The sequence below is a fragment of the Dysidea avara genome, chromosome 6 (assembly GCF_963678975.1).
Source record: "Dysidea avara chromosome 6, odDysAvar1.4, whole genome shotgun sequence".
Taxonomy (NCBI): domain Eukaryota; kingdom Metazoa; phylum Porifera; class Demospongiae; order Dictyoceratida; family Dysideidae; genus Dysidea; species Dysidea avara.
Window position 1 is genome coordinate 33,559,158 of NC_089277.1, and position 8,785 is coordinate 33,567,942.

An 8,785-nucleotide genomic window follows, 5' to 3' on the forward strand; every position below is an offset into this window, starting at 1 on the left:
TTGTGGTTATATGCACTGATTAACTACATAGAGCGCCAGTTCATCAATATCCAGTGACCGCAGTTGTGCTCTGCGTCATTCTTTAAATTCCGAGTAAAATTCTTACAGAGAGCAAATTACGTGGTCATGGGGGCGATTAATTTCAAACTAACCATTCTTGAAAACATACGTTTCAATCTCAACGAAACTTTAGAACAGTTTAAAGACACATTGCCCTACATGCCAAGCGAGTATTGCGGAAAACAACAATCTGGGTTTTGTATTTAGCCTCGAGGACGACTGAAACTTCGTTTGGTGCTGAAATTACGACTGTACTAGGGTAATCATGTATGGTGAAATCGATGATGTTATTATTATTATGTGAATCTTGAGGCGATTGAGTGAGTACTGAAGCGATAGCAGGGCAATCAATGTTCGGAATGCACAAAAGAACGCAAGCATACACGGTTTTTGGGGTAGCTAGTCGTTCTCGGAGAAATGCATGTTTTATTGATGTTCGCGTTTTTAACCCACTTGCCCCGATCGACTTGCCCCATCTAACAGTTCTTCATCACTTTCTACTACCTTTAAGAAACATGAGAATATCAAGCGTCGAGCTTATGGTCAGAGAATTCGTGAGGTTGAGCATGCTTCTTTTACACCTATCATCATGTCGGCAACAGCTATAGGGGGGTTGGCTCACGAAGCCACAGTTTTCTATAAGCGTCTGGCTTCCCTCCTATCGGCTAAGTGGGTGATGAATACTCTGTAGTCCTGGGTTGGCTTCGGTATTGTCTTGGCTTTTCTCTGCTCCGCTCGGCTATTCAGTGTATTCGAGGTGCGCGTTCATCCATTGGTGCTTACACTATAGGGCTCCACCACCAATGGATTTAGTGCAAGTGGAGCGAGGGCGAAGTGGAGTCCCGCTTGTCAGAGTAACATGCTAGCTGTGTTACTCTGTTTTTTCTTTTGTCTTTTACAGTTGTCCAGCACGTACCTTTCTTTGTGCTGGGGGTGGTAGGCAAGGGCAGTCCATCAAGCCCGGGTTAGAAAAAAAAGGCATACACGGTTACGTCTAACCGCATGCGGTTAAAAAAAATGAAACTTCCCCTTTGATAGGGTCCGCAAACCGAAAAATCGATATCTTCAAATCGACTTACAAACTATAGTCATGTGTAGGGGCATAGGCGGATCTAGGAGACACTGTCAGGGGGGGCCAAGGGGGGGCAAGAAGTTTTAGTGCACAACAGTGTTTATTCTACTATGATAGGGTCCGCAATGCGAAAAATCGATATCCTCCAATCAACTACCTAACTATTGTCATGTGCTAGGCTAAGTGTAACTTGAATAACACCAGCGTGGCAGCCAAGTTTGTTACTTTCTTCTAGTAGAAAACGATACAAATGTCTTAAACTCATGTGATTTTTCGCTTCAGCGGTTCGTAGGGTTCTTCGTATGCCACGATATTCACTCTCAACATTGTTCAAGTAGTCTATCATCAACTCAAAGTATTGGTGGTTTGATTTTATTGGTCAGTTTCTGGTGGCAGCACGATCTGTGCAGCCTTTTGACGACAGACAAAATGTTTCCTCCTCTGGAGCACAGGACAAGCAGAGCAGCAACTGCGCCGTGGGTCAGCAATGACCAGTACTAGGTAAAGTACCTGCATGCGGAGTATGGTTATAATTGAAGCTTGTTAGCCATCTGGCTGAGCCATCTATATGCTGAAATTCGGCCAAAATGACGCGAATTTTGCAAACAAATACCAGAATGGTTGATACATCAGTGAGACAGTCTCCAACAGCAAGGATACGAAGCTTATAAACACCTAACAATACGGCTATCTCGCCCAGTAAACGCATAGAGCAATCCAGTGCATGACTGAAATAGGCACTCACGTGATAGAAATTCAAATTGCGGAAATACCCATGAAATCGCTTTCATTTCTGAATAGGAACCATGCAATGTGCTCCTTTTGTAAATATTTGTGTTAATTGTTCACTCAGACGTGGTCTGGGCCAGTGCAGGTGTGTTTTGTACTATGATGGTTATCGTAGGAAAAGTCTTAGACTGCTGGGCTAGTCGAGATGCTGAATTTAACGCACACAAACTGATTGTCACTTGATTCCAAGTGATTTTAAGGTCATTGGAATAGATTATAGTTGTATTTTCGGAGATTTGAATATCAATCACGTGAGTGCCTATTTCATGCATTGGACTGCTCTATGCGTTTACTGGGCGATATAGCCGTATTGTTAGGTGTTTATAAGCTTCGTATCCTTGCTGTTGGAGACTGTCTCACTGATGTATCAACCATTCTGGTATTTGTTTGCAAAAATCGTGTCATTTTGGCCGAATTTCAGCATATAGATGGCTCAGCCAGATGGCTAACAAGCTTCAATTATAACCATACTCCGCATGCAGGTACTTTACCTAGTACTGGTCATTGCTGACCCACGGCGCAGTTGCTGCTCTGCTTGTCCTGTGCTCCAGAGGAGGAAACATTTTGTCTGTCGTCAAAAAGCTGCACAGATCGTGCTGCCACCAGAAACTGACCAATAAAATCAAACCACCAATACTTTGAGTTGATGATAGACTACTTGAACAATGTTGAGAGTGAATATCGTAGCATACGAAGAACCCTACGAACCGCTGCAGCGAAAAATCACGTGATTTTAAGACATTTGTGTCGTTTGCTACCAGAAGAAAGTGACAAACTTGGTTGCCACGCTGGTGTTATTCAAGTTACACTTAGCCTAACACATGACAATAGTTAGGTAGTTGATTGGAGGATATCGATTTTTCGCGTTGCGGACCCTAACTATGAGCTATGGGGAAATTCTAGAACACAAGTTATATTCATTTGCATAACCTTATTCAGCATATAGCTGGATGAACGATGGACATACAGTTTGTAAAACTGTAGTTGGAGAAAATTTTAAAAATCAGACCTCCTAGGTTTGAATTTCAGAGCATTCAGTTTTGATAATGCTTAGCTTAAAAAGTGTATGATTTGCAATGCGTACAAAGATTGGTTAGCCTATCTGAGATAACCTGTTTGATGGTAAAGTGTATACCAAATCAAAATAAGGAGTAGCTAACATTGTTACGATTTGTAAAATTTGTAAATTGATGACATCAGAATTGCGACTATTCTATTAGAGTAGTGACTGCTCTATTAGAGTATCTCGATCTTTGCACAAAATTCAAATTTATTTGCCTCACTTTCTTTAAGGTGTACAGTTTAACTATAAATGTTAGGCACATTTATAAGCATTGTCTTCTATTTGCCAATTGGCTTTCTATACTTCTAAATGCAGTGTGAATGCATGATTCTAGTTTCTGGTATACATATGGTACTGTAGGTCCAAGGGGGGCCAGAGAAGGGCCAGGGGGGGCACAGCACCCCTTGGCCCCCCCTCAGATCCGCCTATGTGTAGGGGTATAGGTCTAAGGCCACTCCAAATAAATTCTCTGTTTCCCGTCCTGGACTCAAGTATTTGCATGCGGGCGGGCGGTCCATTTACATTATTTCATTATATGATTAACAGCTTTTCAAGCCATTAATTGCCTGGCACAACCATAAAAAGCTGCATAAAAGCATGCTTAACCTTTTCAAGTTGCAAAACTAGTGCAAACGTGAAGTTTGTGCCAACTCGATGACACTGTTTCAAGATTGCTTTTACTGAGCCTCTCAGTATGCAAGAATAACCGAAAAATAATGGAAGAATACGGAATAATGGGATATTTAGAGCTGACAGTATCTAGGTGCGGGCGGTGGACGGGAAACAGAGAATTTATTTGGAGTGGCCTAATCAAGAAAACACTGGAGTGACAGCAATTTTTTTTTTTGAAATTGACAATAACTTATTACAATTACAAACAACTACATAAACTACAGCTAGCTACAGGGGGAAAACTATGACTAGGGGAAAGGGGGATTGTCATCATCATCCGAGCCCTGAAGGGCCCAGTACCTCAAGGTCATCTTAGCATTGTTAGACCACAGTTGCACAGACACTTGTTTTAGCAAGTGTGTTGAATTATGGAAATGATTACTCAGCACAAGTACAAACTTCCAGCGAAGGCTAGATTACGAATACTTCAATCAATTACGGCATGCGAAACTCGATTTATTGCACAAAACCAAGCCTCTCGTAGCTAATATATATTTTTGCAAAAATATTGTGGAATATACTTGACAACTACTCTGAGTGCAGTTAAATAGATTGTTGATCAATTTCAGTAACATTATATATCAAAAATCAATTTCTGACTGTTCTATAAGAATTTCTGACTCAGTGCTCTAGTGGATAGTTTCCTTTTACATATTATAGCTATGTTGCATTGATGTAAATTGGCCTATATATTAATGTGGCATATTGCATGCTATAGTAAAATCATTGTGCCTTTTTCTGAAAAATATCTTCCTCATACTCAACAGGGTTAAAAGGTATAGTCTAGACATATAGCATCTGCATTTTCATTATGATAATTATGCAATGTACTATAATTTTGGTATGTATATGCTGAGCCCATACATTTATGCATGGGGCAGTATTAGCAATTAATAATTATATAGTAACTATCAAAAGCAGAAACCAAGGGTTTGCTCCAATTCCATAGGTGATGGTATGGAACAGTGGCTCTGCCAACTACTGTGAGGATAAGTAAATAAAATCAAAAGTTGAGATATACGCCTGAAAGTAATTTTCAAGCCAACAGTTTAATGTATGTACATTTTGTATATCCTATCTGTGTGGGCCACTCTTATACATTCCATGTAATTTTCCAAACTACTAAAATTCTACCTCAAAAATTTTGAAATCTGGACCCAGTGCTGGACAAATTTTCAACTATTTGAATTTTGTGAAAAGATCTTAATATAGTAATACAACAATGTCATCGCGATAATCACTCTAAATTCAATGACATGTGACTATACTGCTCTTATTAAATGTTTGATCTAATCCATTATAACTATGTAAATTTTCTAGTTCCAGTAAATCATCCGATTGGCATCTCATTATAACAATTAAAATCAAAATTTCTTCCAAATCACAAATAACTAAACTTCATTTTTAGAGATTTTGTGTGATGGAAGTAATGAATACTATGTTTTTAATGTCTTGCACAGGATATGATAATAGCTGCTAGACATGATTGAGACTGAATAAGTTGCAATTGGTACTTTAGTACAAAATTAGCTACAGGAAATATCATGGCTTTGTATGATAGTTTTCCATGCAGATGTGATTTCAAGGCATGTAAGAACTTGTCTGGGGAACATATACCATCTGACCTTGCATGCTACTGCATCTGAGTATCACATGAAAATAGATGATCAGATAATTATAAGCTCTGATTTAACTATCAAAAAGGTGTGCATGATTATAACTATGCTGCATGAGCTGCATAGCTATAGCTATATAGATCTGCCCATGCACTCAAGGCCTCTGGGCTCCATTCTTGCTACAGAAATGATCATCTTACTGTGCTAACAGTGATTTATAATCATATCAAGTCAGCAATATTATGCTGAGTTCCGTAAAACTTTCAGTTTTAGTTTTACACAATAAATTGCGTTATAGGCTAACCGTAAAATTTACCGTCAGTAATTAAGCCATTGCTGTAAGTTTATACTAGCTCTGAGCAATCATTTCCACACTTCAGCACTTCTAAAGGTGCTTATGTGCACGAGACTGCAGTATTATAGTTGGATCGCGGAGGAATTTTTCACTAAATCGGGCGAGGCTGGTCTCAGCCAGATGGTCAACAAACTTCAATCCTCACCATATTCTGCACACAGGTACTTGACTTGGAGGTGATTATTGCAGTAGATGTTGCAGTATTTCCTGCAAGTCTGCTGTGCTCCAGATCACGAAACGTCTTTTTTTTCGCCGGTCGGCGATGTTCGCGATGCCACCACCAAATATTAATTAATTATATTAAACAACCTATACTCCATAGTAAGAGTAGACAACCTCTCAAAGCTTGAGAGAGAGTTTTGGCCCAAAAGAATAATATTGTAATTTACGACGGCGAAAAATCTTTTCTTTTTTTTCCTACCAAACTTTAAAAAAAATATATATACAGTTACAATACAAATTACTCTACAACTAAACTACAAACACAATTAATTACAACAGGGGTTTGGGGAAAGGAAAATCAGAGTCCTCACACTGCAAAGCCCAGTACCGTAAAATCATACGGACATTGTTCGTCCATAAAAAAACTGAAAGTTGTTGTAACAAATGTTTACGGGCCTGTTTGGTTGATGCACCACTTCTGGCTGTGGTGAAAAATCCATCGAATTCAAGGCATTTCGTGTTATTTTTACTAGAAGAGATGGATGAAATTTGCTGCCACTCTAGTGTTATCTTGATTAAACCTACCCCTACACATGACTATAGTTTGTAAGTCGATTCGAAGATATCGATTTTTCGGTTTGAGGACCCTACCTTTGATGTCGGCAATCTCGATCACGGAACAATCGGCATGGATTTGCTTTACTGCTTGTGTGGTAGTTTAATACTAGTGACACGATGAGTTCAACTCTAGAGTTTCAGAGGGATAGCCTAAGTGACGGGTGAGTTACAGGACGGCCGAATTTGACAACGTTCGTTCCTGTAAAATCCTCACATGTAGTGGTCGTGTCATTTATTGTCTGCGACGCGCGTTTCTGCTTTACTGGCCGCGCGACTCGTTACCGTGAGTCTTGATCACGTGTAGTGGTCGTGTCGTTTATTGTCTGCGGCGCGCGTTTCTGCTTTATTGGCCGCGTGACTCACTACCGTGAGTCTTGATATTGGTGTTATTTTTTTGTGAATAATCTTTAGATAATTCTGCAAGCATTCCAACCAAATTTTGAATCAAGATTTCCTTTAAATTCGCTTTATGTGTATATACCAAATTTCTAGGCAATTAATTGACTGTTCAGCACAACGCATTACTTTTGTAATGCGTTACATAATATTATTACTTAATGCAGTAACGAAGTAATACGTATAACACGCTACATTTCTTATGCTAGTAATATCTAACTGATAGTTATTTTATATATGTGTAATATGTTACTAAAGTAGCACATCACTACTCGTTACTTACTATAATATTATTAGCGTGTTACTGTAATTATTGGCTAATGACTAACGCGTTACTTAACTAGAACTAGCACGTTACTATAATATTAATTATTACCTAACAAAATTACTATATATATATATATATATTAATACTTTACAGAACTGTACAGATCAATAAACAAAATTAAATAATATTTAAGAGCTTAAACGATTAAATTACAGAACTGAAGGTCTACCATGCAGTGTCTTGCACTGATAGCCATAATTAATTACTTACAAATTACAATAAGCTATAGCTATATAACTACAAATAATAATTACAAGGGGTAGCAATAAAGAGTACAAGTTAAAGAATAAAATAGTTTGTAGGAGCTGTAATGTTTAAACATTTGGAACAGGGGCAACGGAAATAAAAAGTACATAGATTATTACTGTCAAAATTGTTAACGAAATGATTCCAAAAATAATTCTTGAGTTTGAATTTGATAGTTTGGAGGGTTTGGGATAGGTCAATTAGTGGTAAGCTGTTCCACAATCTGTGGTAAGCTAACGTGTTACGTACACCTGCAACTAGCACGTATAATATTATTTCTAACAAAGTACTAACGTGTTACATAACTAGCATGTTACTGTAATATTATTACCTAATGAAGTACCTTTGTATTATATTGTGTAATGTGTAATATAACATATTACTAGTCACTTTTAAATTAAACTGAAGTAATATATAACTGTAACGTGCTTCATCACAGTGGCAGCAATGAGTAATAAGTAATATATTACTTTTTAAAAGTAGAAGCCCAACAACAATGGATTTGTGAATTATAGCATGTTTTGTTTGCAAGTGTGTGAAAAATGAAGAAAACTAAGAAGAAAAGTGTGGAAATTAAGCCAATATTTGGAAGTCTCACAACTTGGGAATGCTTGAAGCGATTGTATGTGATCAACTGAAGGTGTAGGGAATTTTTGCAGTAAAATTGTCTCATTTTGTAAAAGCAGCATGGAGATATAATATGTACGTGTGAAATTGCATTATTGTTCTTCCTGTCAATATTATACACCAGTGTGATACGCCAGCTTCTTTTGCCTCACAACACACTACCATGTGTCTTCTGAGGATTCACAGAGCTCCAGAGATAGATAGCAGTCCCGACAGTAGAATAACAGTGGTAACCATTTAACAGCCTAGCTAACTGTTTGTGACATAAACACTTATTTTTGATTTTGGTGTCCTTGTTTTGCAAATTTGGTTAGATTTAGAAAGCAATTTAGTTGTGTAAAGAAGACCAGGTCTCAGTGCTGGTAGACTATACACTAGTATTTCAGCATTGAATGTGATACATATCAACTAGGAGAGCCCACAGTAAAATGATCCAATTATAAGGTCATCAAAGTGTCATTGTAAGCATGTGGTTCTGTCCTTATTAAGCAGATAAAATGACAACAGCTATTCATAACTCACCAATCCTCAGAAATCTGTGTCAGAATTTTACCTATATACTTATTTGTAAGGTAATTAGCCAATATTGAGCTGATTGTGTAACTGTGTGTACAGTCTCCATTGAACAGCAACTTGTGCACATAGCATATGTTAACAAACCTTTTTAGTGCCATGAAAAGTGTGACTACTGTATATCTACTATGTTTTATGATAACTTGTTGTGTTCTTCCATAGCTCACATAACAACAGGTACCATATGGGTGGGCACTAATACTGGTAA